This window comes from Lampetra planeri, chromosome 38, assembly GCF_965212315.1.
Source record: "Lampetra planeri chromosome 38, kcLamPlan1.2.h2, whole genome shotgun sequence".
NCBI classification, from domain to species: domain Eukaryota; kingdom Metazoa; phylum Chordata; class Hyperoartia; order Petromyzontiformes; family Petromyzontidae; genus Lampetra; species Lampetra planeri.
The window spans coordinates 8,767,313-8,786,782 of record NC_136144.1 but is presented as its reverse complement, the minus strand read 5'-3'; the positions used below and the strand labels follow the sequence as shown (position 1 = coordinate 8,786,782).

Below are 19,470 nucleotides of genomic sequence, written 5' to 3'. Positions count from 1 at the left end.
TGGCACAAGTCTCCCCACAGGTTCGCCACTCGTTTTAGAGATCGCAGAGGATTTATCCGCTGTCTGAACCCCTGCATGGATTCTAAACACCGTTTGGAAAATTAAAGGTACAAAATGCTAATATTTATACACTCTTGGTTCTTTCGGTAAAGTCACGTTGGTAAAGCAAATAATGTTTAACACGTAGGCTTTCTTTTTCGATTTAAAGCTTTCGTGACTTTACCGAAAGAACCAAGAAGACGCAGGCTTTCGCGACCAATATTATTCATAATCAACGTTTTTGGGTTTAGATCGCGTTATGCTGATTGGCCGTGTCGGGTGGTGGAGGGTTACGACACATTTCTAAATAACGCGATCTAAACCCAAAAACGTTGATTATGAAAGCAAACAATGAATACAAATAAAATAAAAGATAAAAAATAAATTAAATTAAATCACGACGTTTCGATTGCAACACAAGCAATCATCATCAGGTGTGAACACCGCAGCAAGAACATTTATACTAAAGTGGGAGAGATGCCAGGAGGCTATATAAGTCAAAGAAGTGGGGGGGGGGGGGGGGGAAACGGAGGGGGGGGGGATAGGGAGCGAGGGGGGGGGGCTCGTGGACGCCAGGGTGGGGTGGGGGGGACAAGTAGGCGGGGCCAGAAGCGAGAGGCCGAGTGAGCTAGAGATGCGTGTTGATTGTTACCTGTAATATTCATGCATGCACTAGTCGAGAGTTTTTTTTTTGTCTGATGGAGGGACTTTCTTCTGCCGTTTGAATGTGGAATGTTACACCACTGAAGGCGATGGGCACGGTCCTGTTGCTCATTCATGCAAGAAGACATGTTTATCTTCTTGGTTCTTTCGGTAAAGTCACGTAGAATGGAAATAATAAAATAATAAAATGTAAACATTAAATAATTCTCATGACGTTTCGGCCACAACGCAAGCAGCCGTCCTCAGGTGAAGAACAGGTCTGTCGAGAAGACGGAGTGTCAGACTTTGTCTTCTCGACAGACCTGTTCTTCTCAACAGACCTGTTCTTCACCTGAGGACGGCTGTTTGCATTGTGGCCGAAACGTCGTGAGAATTATTTTATTATGTTTTATTTTTATTATTTCCATTCTACGTGACTTTACCGAAAGAACCAAGAAGATGAATCCCTGCAGTCACGAAAGCTTTAAATCGAAATTTAAGACATGTTTAATTGGATCTAAAACCTATGTCCTAAGCCGATGAGTACTACACTAATACCATAGCAGGTGTTCCTGTTTGCTGTCAAAATATAATTGTGCACTGTCCCAGCCGATTTAAGATGATACTGAGTCAAAAAGAAAGAAACGTGTTTTGTAATCTAAATAAAATAACAGTGTGGGGCGAAACGGTTCGCGTGCGATGGCTGACATCAATTGACAGCTGATATCAGAACCAGTCCAACACTTCCCTGCCCCTTCACCAACCTGCACTGACCAGCACGGTGAAGTATGGTCAAACAACCCCTCTTCACCGGCATTGGCAGGCCTTCATCCATTGGTGGATTAAGAATGCTTGAAATGTATATATATTTTTTACAATTAAATTAATTGACTAATGAGGCGACGTTTTAAGGGAGGCTGGTTTATACTTTCCAGAGTATTGTCAGTCGAGTCTGGCCCATGAAGCAATACCGCTGGATTGCCTGGCCCATCTATTTTCAACAGTAACTAACGACGTTGAATGGTTGCCAACCAGGATGTAAATTTACTTGTGTATTTCCGCAGAAATATATTTTTTTCTTTGCAAAGCAATTATAAACATAATTGAAAATTGCACAGCCTCATCTATTCTGGATGCAGGGTTATGAAGCCATTAAGATGTTTGGAAGTTGCCCGAAATTGATTTAGACCAAGAGTACAACAACTCCCGGTCTCCAGACACAGATTGTTGTTCTTTCATCCAAACACTGGTGCCTAGGGCATTGGCAGTGTCCTTTTTTTTTTTTATAAAGAATGGCTTTCTCCGTGAGGAAATTGTTTGTTACTGTAACCGTTAAAAACCTTAGCATCCCACTTGTTCTTTACAATTCAGTTCATAGCTGCTGGCCGTACCACCCATTTGTGTGCTGTGCTGACCTTAATAGGTGCTCACTTATACAAGCAGCACCTTCCCTGGCAGTGTATGAACAAACAATGGGAAGATGTTGCGTACAATACGTACACATTCGTATGCACTTTGCACTGGATCGATTTCGAGTGTATTGTTATTCTCGTGAATTGAATCTTGCGTGTAAGGAATCAATGATTTACGATGTGTGCGATTACCATATATCCAAATGTAACCTTTAGCCGAGAGGAATTGAATCGGCCTCACTAAATCAAGGCAGAACATACATGATATACCATACAAACGGGGAGCACAAGTTAGACAAAACGCATACTCACATTGAATTCCGACAATACATTTTGATGGTCAAATATCTAGAAGGTGGACTTTTTTTACGCCTAATCAGTCAGCATAATGCATTTAACCGGGAGATGGAATAAACCCATTGATACGCGTGGAATATTTCCTCTTTATCCTCAAGAACAGACCGTGGACACGTGTACAACTAAAACGCAACCTAAATTATAGAGAGTGTAAAAATGAGAGTCTGCCTCTCAAGATTCTGTACAACATAGAGGAAGAAGCATTGGACATCTTGGAAGCTTGAAGATGTTTAAAATAAATCAAAGCACAGAAAGAGGAGTGAAATTCTATGAGGTCAGAGAGAGAATGTAGATAGTTTTAAGGTAGCAGTGTGATTAAAGGCACTCCATAGGGAGAAACAGGTCAAGCCATAGGCAAAGAGAGACAAGTTTTGACCCAGAATCTGAACAGGGGGAGGTGTCTCAGCAGTGCGGGTTACCTTAGGAAGGTAACTCCAAACAGTGGGGGCAGCATCAGAGCAAAGCGACCCCCCCCCCCCCTTGTGCAAAAGTTGGCTGAGAATTTTGGACGGTTGTTGGAGCTGAGATCAAGCAATATGGGAGGAGTGGAGTGAGATGAGCGGGCAGAGGTAGGCATGCGGAATATGCACGTGTGGACCACAAATGCGACCCAATGCACATTTGAACATGAAAACAAATGTTACACTGTATTATTAAGAAGCCACTGGAGCTATGCACTTTAAATTCTGGATTTAAAATTCATCTCTTTAGAATGTATTTTTGTGTTTAGTTTGTTGTCCTTCCCCGATTAGCAGGGTTGGCTACGTACGGTGTGAAAGAAGTTCAACACACATACATACAAAGTGGTACCCATTTTATCAACTCCAGAGGGATGATACATGAAAATGGACACGTAATAGACACTTTGAATTAGCGCATTGCAATTCGTGTACGATTAGTTTGAAGTGGCCGTCATTTATTGCTGCTGAAATCTGCGATTTACTGAACTGTTCAGATCCTGCCAGTAGTTGGCAGAGATGGGCACCCTGATGGTGAAACGTTGGAGCGAGTAAGACAACTGCAGTGTGCTCCTGAGCAGTGGAGCTGAACATGGCCACTGTTCGTCTTTCATTGTTGCAGGTAAGATGATCACACCCAATGTGGGATGCGTATGATTGTCAAGCATGCTACAAGTTAACGGTTATGTTGGTTAAATGGATACAAAGTGTTATGGAAACGGCTTTGTTGAGTATTGTAAGACAAATTAGGGCATACGCGGGGCCCTTTAAGGATGGATCATTATATGGTGATTGTGGTTATCGATGTGGGAATTGAAAATGCAACTGTGGACTATGGAAAGGTTAAGAGTAAGTAGAAAACATACTCCCACCCTTTTTGAGTTCGAGATTTTTTTTTTATATTGTAACAGCGAGACTCTTGTCGTAGAGTGTGTACAGTACTGTAAACACATGCCCTCATACATTTGGGTCTATGTAGAATATGAAATACATTCCAAAGGTAACACAAACTGAAAGTACGTTATAGTGTTCTATTAAAGCATGCTATGTTGTTAGATTAAGCCTTTTGTTAATGCATCTGTGTTATATTGAACATTTACACTTGCTCCGTAAATATGATTACTGATACTGAAATACATAAACAGCAATAACTTATGTGCAGAATATGTTTTACGTTTTCCTGTAGCATGCTTTACAAATCGTGACTTATATAACCATGAATATAACCAAGATCTGTCCTCTATCATGCCTGAAGCGTCTCAGGTTGCCCCATGCAATAAAACATCGTGGCCCCCGGAGCGACTCGAAGCTGTACTTGCTTTGCATGCCACTCATTTACTTGTTGGGCGTGCTCTTGAGCAGTTTTGCTGAACGTTGTAACCTTACTCTTAGTTTTTTTTTTACGGCATAGGCAGTAATTTTAGCTGTGACGGTCCCACCTGATGTCGGAGACTTGTGTTGCCTCCGAAACGTCGTGATTTTTTATTATTATTATTATTTAATTTCTATTATTACTTTTATTTATTTTTTATTTCATTTTTTACCTACGTGACTTTACCGAAAAAACTATGAGTATCTGTCGGTGAAGTCACGGAGAAAATAGCCTTATGTTTGTTTGCATTCTGACCGCAAGTATTGTGGTTAATACGGACATAATTAGCCGAGGTATTCCTAGCTCTGCGATCTGGCAGTTACTTGCTAATTCCATCTCTAGCCCCGCCTCCTCCAAGCATAAGCAACCTTTGGTTGCAGCGTCTCTGCATTTGGCTCAAGCAGCTCTTTCGCGATATTTCTCACAAGGGTCTGCCAGCTGTATTTGTTCGCCTGAGGATGACCGCTTGGCGTTGCGATCGAAATGTCGTTTTTTTTTACCTTTCCATTATTTTCTACCAACGTGACTTTACCGAAAGAACCAAAGCATATTAAGCAGTGCAGCGAGTGGAGAGAGTCACCGGGTCTTTTTTCTCCTACTCTGCATCAAAGCGGCCAGCAGTTTAATTGAGTGATTAGGACATGCCACGCTGCGGCTTTATGTCCTCTCGTGGTGTCTGCTCGCTCAGAGATTAACACCAATGAAAGCAGGGTGATGACCATTGACCAATGGGTGCCTGCGCTTTAGAGAGACTGCTCTTAATGCTTAACTGGGCACTTATAATCTAACAAGTCAGTTACCCCACCGACTACGCAGATTTCTTTTTTATTAGCTCTGTGTGAGCGTTGCGCAATAACCAACTCCGCCGGCTCGAAGCTTCTTCGGGAAGTTTAGTTCTTAAAATTCTGTTGGCGAAGAAGCTCCCCGGACAACGACACATGGTACAGCCAGAGGCTGTCTCAGGCCATGATGTTGAATAATTGTGGCAGCGTGAGATAAATGTTACGTATTTTTTTTCTCAAAATATGTGTAAACCGTTTCTGTGCGGCGTCTTGAGACGCCGTCGAATTTAGAAGCCACCAAAAAAAAGATCCACATGTTTGTTTGTTGTTTGACCCCACAATGTAGACGGAAAGAAAATTAATTTCACCGATAACTGCTACTTGCCTTGTAATTGCTCAATGCTTTCCCATTGATGCAATTCAGTGCTGGCGCTCATTGTATGAACTGCAGGAATCAATGCTGGAATTAACCCAATTACTGTACTATCAGTGCTTTCCAAGTAAGACAAACAGCCCTTGTCAAGTTCGACAGACTGTTGGGGCAATAGAGGCCGGCACGGCGTGAGAGGCGGTGGCGTGGCTAGCACCATGCCTGGCTGCCTTTGTCTCCCCTGGCCTCACCGCATCAGGTACTTACTGAAGGCTGCGTCGACCTCGGAAGAGACTCGGGGCTGAGTGAGATATCCGTCTGTGAGCGGTAATCGGACTCAGCTCGTTAAGTTTGTAGTGCAGTAAGCTAACCACTTTGCAATCACTCCCCTATATATATAAGGCAAAGATCCCCCGTATAGCCTTAACAGACTGTAGGGGCAAGTGCTGTTAGCGAGCACCTATGAAGGCCGGAACGGTACATGAAGGGGTGGGTGGCCAGCACCACGCCCGACCGCCTTTGACTCCCCAGTGGCGATGTTTACACACTGCACCAGGTACTCATTTGAGGCTGAGTCGACCTAGGGGAGGCCCAGAAACCGGTTCATATAATCGTCATTGGTGTTAACCGTGAGCGGGAATCAAACCCGGGTCGCTGGGTTCGTAGCGCAGCGCGCTAAACGCCCCACTACCGCTCCCCACAATATATAAGGCATAAACACACGCACACGCATGCAGAATTGTCTATTCTGATGTTTACGCGTATTCGTGTGATGGCGCATTGGGTGGAAGATTCGTGCCAGAAAGGCGCCGCGGTGTTTAAGCAAAAATAAAATTGACTCGACTCGACACGTGGGTAGACGAGGCAACCGTCGTAGGTTAACGCCGATCAAGACTGGTACAACGCACAGCCATTGGTACGGTGTGTCCTTTCTGTTTGAGGTGAACTGGGGGACATCTGGATACAAATCGCATCTGGTGTTGGCCAGAAATCAAATGGGATTTGGTGGGATTGTTGCACAGCGGGCTAAGCGTAACTATACATCATCAATCCACATTACGTTACACAAATAGGAGAGGACCCTCTGTTGAAGTCCGATAGACGAAACGGGGCGAGTGATATTCGCCAGCGATCTCTCGATCCGGCCCGGCACATCGAGACGAAGTGGTGTGGTGAGCACCACGCCTCAACGCGTTTATCCCGCTGTTTAAAGAACCCCCCCCCCCACCACCACCATCACCAAGTATTCATTGCAGGCGGAGTTGATCTAGGGGAGGCCCAGGACAAATTTCAGTATTCACAACGATGTTTGATGTGGTCAGGAATGAAGCCCAGATATGTTGGGTTTGTAGCGCTGTGGGAAAATAACCGCACCACCACTCGCTCTAATCACACACGTACACAGGCGCACACGAATTCAGAACTGTGTGTACGTATGTGTCCATGCGTGCGTGTGTGTAAGAAAGCCAATTATTGGCAGAAGAACCTATAAAAGCACGAGAGAAGATAGGGAATATATAAATGCTACACGTGACATTCTTGTGATTGATATCTGTGTCAAGCCAGAGTGGGCTTTATTAAACACTCAGCACAGTCTGACCAAGAGCATTAGCATAAAGTAAATGCAGAACTTCATTGGGAGACGGAAAAAAAATATCTGTACGATAGAATTCTGGATATGGATATCAGCGAAGTCACTTTCCTAAAAAACGCATTAGTCACAGTTAAATCTGTAGACAGTGCAGCACGCATAAATGTGTTGCCATCTTTGCACATGAATCTTAAGATGTCAAGAAAATCTGGGGGAAAAAAAAACGAAAAAAAAAACACCCCCAGCTGTGTCGCGCACGGTGATACAGAGCATGCCTCTGCCCTGGCCATTTGGTTTTTCGACTTGGCGATTCTTGACGAACGATCAATCAGTCGTGCCATTTCTACTGCTCTAAAGCAGAAGGGTTACTCCCCGTAGCGTGCATGAGGGATGGGTTCAGAATCCCCTGTCTGTATCAGCAACTGCTCCCTCGCCCCTTGTTGCCTTTACACATTTTCGTTATTTTTGGTTTCTTCCGTGGGGAAGACACTGTCCGTCCGTTGTGCGCGCGTTTGTGTTAATTTAAAGATATATCTGCATCTCTGGAGGCCGGCGGCTGTGGTTAGAGTGATATACGCAATCAGAAAGAGGGTGGGTTGATTCAGCCGAGGGAGGAGGGATATCCCGTTATTTAAGCGATTGATGACTGTCCCGGTTATCGTTTCGATTACTCGACTGTCCTCCGCATGATGTACATCTGGACGAGAGGTGATGGGTTGGGAGCTGATGATGTCATCAGCAGCAGCAACAGCCACGTCACGATGGGTGTGGCTTGTTGGGGGTTTCCTGCCTTCGGGGGAGACAATGTTGTGGGTAATGGTAGGTTTTTACCCTTTTAACTGGTACAAAACTGACACCTTTATTCAAGGCATCATGTTTGCAATGACCACAACACAAGTAGTCAATAAAGCAAACAAAAAGAAGCAACTCTGATAAGGATAATAATATGCACTGTCCTTGAAGTTGATTGGCTCACACCCGAGACGGCTTTCTTTAGAGCCTAGTCCCCATTGGTGTAGGGCCAGATGACACCAGAAGGCGTACAACTCAAAAACAGTGCAATATCAGAGTATTGAGAGTTCGGGGTAAACATTTACACTATGAGATCTCTTTTACCAGTGGCAAAATATAATGGTAGGTTTTTACCCTTTTAACTGGTACAAAACTGACACCTTTATTCAAGGCATCATGTTTGCAATGACCACAACACAAGTAGTCAATAAAGCAAACAAAAAGAAGCAACTCTGATAAGGATAATAATATGCACTGTCCTTGAAGTTGATTGGCTCACACCCGAGACGGCTTTCTTTAGAGCCTAGTCCCCATTGGTGTAGGGCCAGATGACACCAGAAGGCGTACAACTAAAAAACAGTGCAATATCAGAGTATTGAGAGTTCGGGGTAAACATTTACACTATGAGATCTCTTTTACCAGTGGCAAAATATAATGGTAGGTTTTTACCCTTTTAACTGGTACAAAACTGACACCTTTATTCAAGGCATCATGTTTGCAATGACCACAACACAAGTAGTCAATAAAGCAAACAAAAAGAAGCAACTCTGATAAGGATAATAATATGCACTGTCCTTGAAGTTGATTGGCTCACACCCGAGACGGCTTTCTTTAGAGCCTAGTCCCCATTGGTGTAGGGCCAGATGACACCAGAAGGCGTACAACTCAAAAAATCAACTTCAAGGACAGTGCATATTATTATCCTTATCAGAGTTGCTTCTTTTTGTTTGCTTTATTGACTACTTGTGTTGTGGTCATTGCAAACATGATGCCTTGAATAAAGGTGTCAGTTTTGTACCAGTTAAAAGGGTAAAAACCTACCATTATATTTTGCCACTGGTAAAAGAGATCTCATAGTGTAAATGTTTACCCCGAACTCTCAATACTCTGATATTGCACTGTTTTTGAGTTGTACGCCTTCTGGTGTCATCTGGCCCTACACCAATGGGGACTAGGCTCTAAAGAAAGCCGTCTCGGGTGTGAGCCAATCAACTTCAAGGACAGTGCATATTATTATCCTTATCAGAGTTGCTTCTTTTTGTTTGCTTTATTGACTACTTGTGTTGTGGTCATTGCAAACATGATGCCTTGAATAAAGGTGTCAGTTTTGTACCAGTTAAAAGGGTAAAAACCTACCATTATATTTTGCCACTGGTAAAAGAGATCTCATAGTGTAAATGTTTACCCCGAACTCTCAATACTCTGATATTGCACTGTTTTTGAGTTGTACGCCTTCTGGTGTCATCTGGCCCTACACCAATGGGGACTAGGCTCTAAAGAAAGCCGTCTCGGGTGTGAGCCAATCAACTTCAAGGACAGTGCATATTATTATCCTTATCAGAGTTGCTTCTTTTTGTTTGCTTTATTGACTACTTGTGTTGTGGTCATTGCAAACATGATGCCTTGAATAAAGGTGTCAGTTTTGTACCAGTTAAAAGGGTAAAAACCTACCATTATATTTTGCCACTGGTAAAAGAGATCTCATAGTGTAAATGTTGTGGGTGCTCAGCCATTTCTAAAGGGGCCAAAGTAATCGAGTCGGTTGCAATTTGTTGGCAGTCGTTTGACGTAATCAATTAATCGGCCCAAATATTTATTTTCGGAATATCATCCCTCTGAGGTCGATAAAAAAGTAAAACCGAGTGTCATTTTGTGGTAAGACAACAGTGGCCATCTAATGGGGAGACTGGTCTGGCTCAGGGCGACCAACTGAGATAACCATCCCACACACTCCCTTGACGAGGGAGTTTCCTTGACTAACTCAAAGGCAGCCCGTAGATGAGCATTGCAATCACTGTTCATCATCAAAGTAAAAGTGTGCCTCTGCTGACTTGAGTTTTGGGGCAGCGTTCAATCCAAACGGTAAGCCTGAGCCAGCGGTGGAAATTCCACGTTCCCAGGACGGCGGCCCACTTTCTCCGAATGACATTCTACTCTTGACTTCCAACAAAGCGATATAACTACTTTATCAACCCCGGAGGGATGATGGATTGAGGCCACTCGCAGTTGGGATTTTAACTCGCAACCTTCAGGTTTTAGAGTGGAGTACTCTTCGCGTTCTTAACATACCTGGTGACTCAGCTAACATGGCCCCTTTGCAACAACAAAATCAGTACCAGAATTTTGGATGGTTGAGTGAGTGGGTGGGTTGTGATTTTTTTGGCCTGCAGTACGGTGAGTTGGTGAGTGAGTGATGAGTGAGTGGGTGAGCCAGTGAGTGGATGAGTGAATGCGGTGTGTTGTTTTGAACTGCAGTTTGGTGAGTGCGTGGGTGAGTGAATAATGAGTGAGTGGGTGACCCGCTCAGTGAATGGATGGGTGGGTGAGGGATGAGTGAGTTGGTGACCCAGTGAGTGATTGGGTGGGTGCGTGAGTGAATGAGTTGTGCTGATTTGACCTGCAGGATGGTGAGTGGGTGGGTGAGTGATGAGTGAGAGTGTGACTCGGTGAGTTAGTGGATGGGTGGGTGAGTGAATGGATTGTACTGATTTGACCTGCAGGATGGTGAGTGGGTGAGTGAATGGATTGTACTGATTTGACCTGCAGGATGGTGGCGGAGGGCCGTGTGGGTGAGACGGGACAGTGTGGTCGCTGAAGTTCTGATGTGATCGGTTGGGAAGTGTGCAGCCCCTTCACTGGCCTCACCGCTGCCCGATGGCTTTCGGCATTTCCGTGGTTGTCGTGTACAGGCTCGAGCGACCCGATTACATCTCTCATTGGAGATTAACTCAAGGCCACCCGAGGTCACTGGGTGCTGGCTGAGCGCTCACACATTCCAATGAGTTGCTCTGTTGTGGACACTTTAAAACATGCACGAGCAGATCTTCTCCTTGCTGCGGTTCCATCTCTCTTTCTTCGGTGATCACTTTATTTTCGCTTGAACTCTTGTTGTTCTCGAGGTCATAACTAGAGGCGTCTGTTGTTGTACGTGTGGCGACGTCGGTCGTCTGGACAGCATGTACCCTGGTTTCTGTTCTTTCCATGGTACTCGAAATAAATAAAACATAGGGTGTGAGATGCATTGCATTTACGTATTTATTCATTTACAGTGGCGTGTATTTATTTACGAGACGTATGCACTCATGTTGAACTCCTTTCGTACCATACATAGCCAACCATGCTATTCGGAGGTGTGGGGGAAGGACGACAAATCTAGCTACTGTGCCTTGACCAATCGAGTGATCCCACCCAGTGCAGTATTTGTGCAGAGTGTTCACGTATCCGCCCACTTCACGTATCCATCGATACGTCAGTCCCCAGACAGTCGGATATGCAACGTTGTGCTCGACTTATTTTCTTCTTCAATATTCCCATCCGCTTGTCCAATGGGATATATCAGTCCCCATCATAGGAATGTGGAATTTACATCAGTGGATTTTATTTTTGCTGCCGGCAGAGATGAGCATCGCCCAATGGATAGTTTGAGCAACGAGCCAAACTACAATCCACACGCAAAATGCAACGTTTGGTTACCCCCCCTCCCACCTCTGTCCAAACCAGCAGTATAAAATTGCTTCTTCGTAGTTTGTCGATTGCCCTGGGTCCCCCACGTATGGTGAGGGGTGGGGGCTCTCTCACCTCTCCCACGATGCCTGGCCAGCGCGCTGTGCCTTGTTACACCTGATGAAAAAAAGCTTGTGTTGCCTCCGAAACGTCGTGATTTATTATTTTATTTCTATGATTATTTCTATCATTTTGTTATTGTTCGTAAGAAAGCCTACGTGTTAAACTTATGTTATTGTTTCTAGATTTGAAGTTTTCGTGACTGCAAGGATCCATGCTCTTTGGTTTTGGCGGTTAAGTCACGTAGGTAAACAATATGAAATTAATTAAAATGAAAACAAATAAAATAAAAACACAATTTTATTTGTTTTCATTTAAATGCATTTCATATTTTTTACTTATGTTATTGTGTCGCATTGTGTCACATTGTGGCATCGTGTCACATGGTGTTCTTCTGTCACGTGGTGTTCTTGTGTGCTCTGTATGACATCTTGGGATGTGTTGGCCGCCTTAAGACTCTTCATAAATTAATGCCTTAGAGGCCGTCCATAAATGACGTCACGCGATCGCAGGACCGCTCCTTTTTCACCGAAGAACGATGCCCCTCCTGGGTGCAACGTACAGGCGACACCTTTCCCAATGCTCTCTTCTCACGCTACATCGGGGAATCGAGTGAGCTTCGAAAATGTCTTCATAATTGACGCGCTTGTCTCTCACCAAAAGCTGCTAACGTCCAATCCACCCGAGGAAAACTTCGTGCCATATTTATTTCAGTCTGCAACCACCACTCCCTCCTCCACACGTGTACCAATCACTGGCAGATCCTGCAGGGAAAAGACCATAGCATATGCTATTCGGCTTTAGAATAAAAACAGTGGGGGGCCTTGAATATGCCTTAGATTCCTTCGGTGATTATGTAGTTTGTGAGCCGCTGAATTCTAAAATAGGACTTGAAACGTATTGCAATATCGTAGTGTGTATTTAAACGCACGGACGAGGAACAATTTTTACGAGGCTGAGTTTAGGTAATATGAGTTAAATTCCAGGAAACTGTTCGTTTCGCTGTGTTGTGGGCAGTGTTAGTGGATGACAGTAATACATTTTTGTCTATAGGTTTCAGTTATTGTAGAAAAATCACAATTCGATGTTAGCTGATCCATGTACAGAGAAACTGCCCTTCTCTGCATTGGTGTGGCATGTGTGGGCTGGATGGCATAGGCAACGTATAGGCCATGCCTCTCCATGGGTACAATAGATAGGCAATGCCTTTCATTATGAACGGGACATATCATGGGAAGAAGAATTTCTCACAAGGACACAAGAGGGGGAGAACGACATGTAAATGCATTGTCTTGAGCGAGCGGTGTGTCTTCTTGGTTCTTTCGGTAAAGTCACGTAGAAGGGAAATAATAAAGTAATACAAATAAAACGTAATAATTATGCTTTATTTTAATTTTTATTATTTTATTATTTCCCTTTTACGTGACTTTACCGAAAGAACCAAGAGATGAATCCCTGCAGTCACGAAAGCTTTAAATGGAAAAAGAGCGGTGTATCGTAATAATTACATAGCAACGGGCAAAAATCGGGACCCTTAATACCATGGGGAGACTTGCAGATTCCCCAGGATAGCGTCCAGGACAGCTGGCAACCCTCGCCAATATTGGGGTCGATACCAAGTTGGCCTGTGTCAACCGGAATCGCCACTGACGACATTAACATACTGTAGGTGTTAGGTGTTTAAGACAGTCCTCGATTTACGAACACCCGAATTAAGAAGACTTGCACCTACGAACCAGCTTCCACGAAATAATTTTTTTTTACGTGAACTCTCTCACCTTGCTAATTGATCCGTGGTACTATTGTGATCAAATGAGCGATCCTCCACGATATGCAATGAGTCTTAATTGAGTTTTCTTTGGGTTATATCGCATACATATAAATGTGTCATGAAACCCCCCACATCCGACGCAGCCAATTAGTAAGGTTTGTCACGTAAACAGAACATGCCAATTCGTTACTAGTACAGCACACCGGTGTGTTGGAGAGTAAACGCACAACATTTACAAGTGTAAATGTTGTAAACCTCCAAATCTTACTAATTGGCTGTGTCGGGTGGTGGCGGGTTTAGCGGCACATTCATATTTATGCGATCTAACCCGAAAAGCTCTATTATGGATAATATTGGTCGCGAAAGCCTACGTGTTAAAACGTAATGAGTCAGCCTCGGGGCTTTGGAGTGAGTGTGTGTGGGGGCATTTAAATATACAGGAAATTACAGTATTCCGACTTACGAACCGTTCGACTTACGAACGGGTCGTCTCAGGAACGAATTGTATCCGTAAGTAGAGGACTGTGCGTAGTTGGTGATATCATGAGACTGGCCAGGCGACAGGAGTGACCCTCCCGTCTCGCCTGAACGCTGCTACAGCTGCTCCACAAGTCAACGATTCCGCTGATGCCGCACTCCTCTCGCTCGCAATTGTATTCGATGTCGAGAAACGAACTGGGGTTCAGCTAGGAGTCGTTAGAATTGGCCAGCATTAGTCAACGCTGCTAAAGTGAATGCATGAGCAACGCTTGATCCGAGTTAGTAGTTCTTCGTGTGTTTACAAAACCAAACATCGTATTCGCAATTTTGAATACCAACAAAGTCACGTCAAGGTCATAGTGATTTTTTGCTCAAATAAGCAGTGTCGTGGGGCTAATCTGTGGTGGATCTTCACGTTGCTTAGGCGGTGGTGAGTCCGTATAACAACAGACAAAACCTCTTCACTGCTGTCATCGTTTCTTTTTTCTACAAGATAACCCTGTAACCATCATACAAAATCGTACATCTGTAGACTGTTGTGAATATAGCACAGAAGGACTTCAATAAATCAAACTTTTTTTGGTAATAAACATGTGATTAATTTGACCTTCAGGAGCCATCATGAACTATGCACCATTAACTTGCTTTGCATTATATAAGGATGTTCGCATTATCGGTGCTTTAATCCCCTTTGAGTGCTATAAATCTTAAAGGAACATGCATTAGTTGTCAGACATATTTAAAGAACAGCCTTTAGGGTTATTTAAATAATGGATGTCTTAGCCACGTCATATTAATATCACTCTGCCGCTGTGCGATATAAAAGGTTAAAAACTAAACGTTGTTAGCACGTGCGTCGTTCCCCCCCCCTCTTCCTCTAGCCATTTAATTCTGCTTGGATTCGCATGCAAGAGGGCAGACAATGAAATAATGCGGCTTCTCCAAAGGTCAGGATTTGAGTGAGGGGCGATAATGGCTCGTGGAAGAGTTCACGTGGGGAGGGAACTGGGGTGGGAGAGACTTTGCCCATGGACATTTGTAACTAGAATCCTGGCAATTTGGATGCACTTTCCCGCGGCGCGGTGTGCGCCTTATCAACACCCCGCACATTTTGCACCCTAAATCCACACCTGAGTGGCCAAATTTATTAATTTGTTTGCTTATTTATTTATTTACCTCCACATACATTGTCACCCCCGTTTAAATCACGCACCCACAAACGCCCCCCCCCCCGCTCCCCCACCTTCCCGCCGCCTTCCCGCCGCCGCCGCCGTCTATTGCCTGCCCCGTTCGCTGTTTCTCTGCTGCGCCGTGGCGACCCGCGCGCGTGTGCGTGTGCGCGTGTGCGCGTGTGCGCGTGCGTGCGTGCGCGTGTTTTTATTTTTTTGACTTGTTTACTTTGGGAACAATTTAAAATGCGCTCGCTGCACCCGCCTTTAGCTGTGTGTTCAATTTAGTCGCCTCTATGCATAGCTGACCACATTGCATATAACCTGCTCAATGTCAAAATCCAAGCTTTTAGTAGACAGTCGGTGGAGGGTCTCTGCTGTGTGTACATATATACACACACATTTGTGTTATGTATGCACGTGCACAGTGCATTCTCGGTTGTGTGTCTGTGCCTTGTGCGTTTATTGCATTTAAATTGTCTTTATTTTATATGAGAAGGCCTCGACCGAAGATGATATTGCATGAGAGTGCTATTTTTGGATGTCCGGACAAATTTGTACCGTATTCTTCATTGAGAATTGCACGTGCTTTTTGCGTGTATGGGGAGCGGCGGTGCAGCGGTTAGCGCGTTGCGCTACGAAACCAGCGACTCGGGTTCGATTCCCGCTCACGGCCAACGCCAGTGACGATTATCTGAACCGGTCCTGGGCATCCCCTAGGTCGACTCAGCCTCAAATGAGTGCCTGGTGCGCTGTGTAGTAAACATCGCCGCATGGGAGACAAAGGCGGTCGGGCGTGGTGCTGGCCACCCACCTCCTCATGTGCCGCGCCAGCCTTCATAGGTGCTCGCTAACAGCACTTGCCCCTACAGTCTGTTAAAGGCTATCCGGGGGGGGGGTCTTTGTGATATGTGTGTGCATACATCCAAACATGCGAGGCAAAGACAGAGTGGAGCAGTCGTATGTACGTTGAACTTCTTTCGTACCGCATGTAGCCAACCGTGCTATTCGGAGGTGCGTGTGCAGGACAACAAACTAAACACAAAAAGCAGCTCTAAAGAAATGTGGTTTTCAATCCAGATCTACAAGTGCACAACTCCAGTGGCTATCCGGGTTCCAGACGGCCGCAGAAGCGCATCTGAAAGCGCCGCGCCATGCAGTGACCGTCCCCGTTCGATGGCCAACCAAAAGCGCGTGGTTTATGCGCTGTCTTACAAACCCATCGCTAACATATACAGGAAATATCTAAACCAATCCACGACCTGCCATAGGTCGACTCAGCCTGCAATGGGTAAAGTAGTAAGCGCGGTGTGAACATTTTCAACACTGGTCACAACTTGCTCATGCGACATGCCCGGCCTTAATAGGTGCTCGTTAACAACAATCGCCTTTGTAGGTTACTTGGGAAACTTTTTCCTTGTGTTATAGAGCGTGGTGATTCCTTCGTGAATAATATGCGTTTCTTACGATCACACTTGGATGATCCTTGTAGAAATTGTGATTGTCCTACAGGTTATTCTACTGGTACAATATCCATTCACTTAAGTTGCATTTCGAACAGGAGTTCTGGTTTCAAACATTCATACGACAAAATGGTATTCGACCACTTGGACCACTGAGACGATGTTTTAGTGGTGATTCTATTCCAACGGCCAGGCCCTGTGGGCCCTACCTTCTCGTCTGAATGCCACACTGGGCTTCGTGCAGCCTGGTTCCGCCCCCCATCCAAAGATTCTGCCTATCCTATGACCCCACTACAAATCACATTAAATTTAGAGACTTGAATTACCCTAATTTCAGGTTCGATATTGTGAGAATCTCCCACCCCAAATGCGTATTGCATACAAGAACAATAATACTTGACTTACCCAGGATACTCTCACTGAGTCTCAAGGCTCATTTTCAGGAGAATGTTGCTTGGAAATATTTAGTGAATTAAAAAAAAAAACACACACACACGCTGCCGCATATACCTTGCGTACGGGCGCGGAAACCGAGAAACCCAGAGCAAACGCATGCGCGCATAAAGTAGAAATGGGGCAGAGGAAAAATAAGTTTTGAGGCAAAGCGCAAATTTCAATTTTCCTATCGGAGGTGAGCACAAGTTATTATTTTCGCCCATCGAGATTGCATTCGCGGCTCGCTGTCGTGGCGACGGTCGTCATGACGGCACAGGCAGGGCGGGGGAGCCATTGCATCCCACGGCGATGACACCGGTTCTGCTAGGGCGAAAGCAACTGTCTGCATGGGATTCCATCGGACAACTCCCCTAAGCACTTTAGAGGATTAGACCACGACGGGGTTTGCACGGTGCCCTGGGCCTGCTTGGCACAGACGCAGCTGGCTCCTGGCCTTGGCTCGATTTGGCTCGGCAACGCCTAAATCCCGTTAATGTGGTTTGTTCAGAAGCTTACAAGGTGTCCTGCTGATCGCTTGCGCCTGCCTCCGTGATCCTCATGGCAGCGGCAGGTAGCGTGCAGGACGAGTTGCGGGAAGGCTTCGCCTTAATTCCCTGCCTTCATATTGATTGTGACGAGCACTCAGGCTCAAGCGATTCTTGCTCAGCTGTGTAATGTGTGTCCAGGTGTCCAAGTAATGTTTGATGTATTTTTCTTTTCTTCGCCACCTTTTGCATTGAGACCACGGGGTGTCTACTCGAACATGAGCGTTGGTCCAGTGCTCATCTCCGATAGTAACATCGAGCCAAAAGGTTTCCCGTCTTAGCCTGAGTCAACCTGAACAAGGCTCAGCCCAGGAGCAGTGCCACATGTATGTACGCTGAACTTATTTCTCACCTATTCTTAGGTTTTTTCGGTAAAGTCACGTAGGTAAAACATTAAAATGAATAAAAGTAAAATAAAATAATTTTACTTTTAAATAAATTTTTTTTACTTTTATTAATTTTAATGTTTTACCTACGTGACTTTACCGAAAAAACCTAAGAATGTGAATCCTTGCAGTCACGAAAGCTTCAAATCTAGAATGATTTCTCACCTTATGTAGCCAACCATGTAAGTTCAGAATATCTCTGTCTCTCTTTCTCTCTGTCTCTCATTGTCCCTCCTACCTGTGCCCAATTTCGTTTTAGATCTTTCGCCCTCTTTGCACCCGACGACTGGAATAAACTTCCCCAGTACATGATTCAAACTATTTTTTTTTACTATATTATCATTTTTCACCAGATAAGGCCCACTGGGCTATATAGATCTTTTTCTGAAGCGACCTGGTCACAAATGATAGCTCAACAAAGTGGCTTATCAAGTGGAAATGTATAGCAGCCAAATAATCGAAACTCGTATTTCTAAATAGTGAGTGAAAAACCGGTGGACCAAGACAAAAATCCACGCGTCCGCGGGGAGAACATCCAAACTCAAAATATAGAGGCGTCAGGGTCGAGATCGAAATCACAACGTCCTCTGTACACCACCAGGTGAGGCATTTAACATCTCGCCTCTGTGGTGCCACATTGTGCAGCCCCACTAATTAACCTCATCTCAATCCTCTCTTAAAACTCGCCTCTTCTCCATTGCCCATTCCCTTCCTCTTCCTTACCCTCGCCCCTCCCCTCCGTCCTGTCCATCTCCTTCCCTTTCGTGACCCGCCATGTGCCCTCTGTTACGGTTGCTCATTCCTCAGCCCTTGCATGCCATTGCCATCTTTTATTTATTCAAGGGGCGCCATGGTCACGTGATGTTATCTTCCTCGCCCGGTATGCAGGAGGTCGGGGGTTCGATCCCAACCCTGGCACCTGTATATTTGGAGTTTGCGTGTCTCTCTCTCCATTGGTCGTGTGGACTTTTCTCCGGGTCCTCCGGTTTTTCCCTCCACATTTATAAACATGCTTTGAGATTATTTAGATAATTTTGCTGTCATAAATGTCTAAATGGTGGGCCACTTTGTTGAGCTCTCATTTGTGACCAGGTCGCTTCTAAAATATAATTGAATACCTCAGTGGGCAATGCCTGGTAGGATGGGATGGTTTAATTGTATTTTTATGTGTTTGTCTGATTTGTTTACCTTTTTAGTAATTTGCTATACTATCATATGTTGTACTGTTTGTTGTTGTAACATTCTTAGCGGCCCCTACTGGACATCTGTGATAAAGAGCTTTATAGCTCATCGGATTCCTTCCGTATAAATACATATTCTGATGCGGATATTCGGATCTAAATCACTCTTATTTTTGCACCACTTATTAAACTCTGTCGAGTGCATTGAGCTATAGGCACGCTATAAATATAAAATAACACAAGTTAATATCCACTGCGGATAGGAATCAAACCCGTACAACATTTGCATTGGGAACATGGCACCAGTATTGCAATAACAATATAACCATGACAACACCTATTTTCCACTAAGAGGCAGTGACAGCACCACTGCGCTTACGCCATAATATGTGCACTTTGAGGTCACGTAAAATGACGAAAGCTGTCTGCCAGGTCACCAGAC

General features: G+C 44.7%; 1 long non-coding RNA gene across 1 annotated transcript in view; it reads left to right on the top strand.

Annotated features, from left to right (window-relative positions):
- Positions 1 to 3,426: 3,426 nt before the first annotated feature.
- LOC144731268 (uncharacterized) overlaps positions 3,427 to 19,470 on the top strand; it is a 136,344-nt gene continuing 120,300 nt past the window's right edge. The window contains exon 1 of the long non-coding RNA XR_013587931.1: positions 3,427 to 3,530. This is a non-coding gene — a long non-coding RNA (uncharacterized LOC144731268). The remainder of the gene's footprint in view (positions 3,531 to 19,470) is intronic.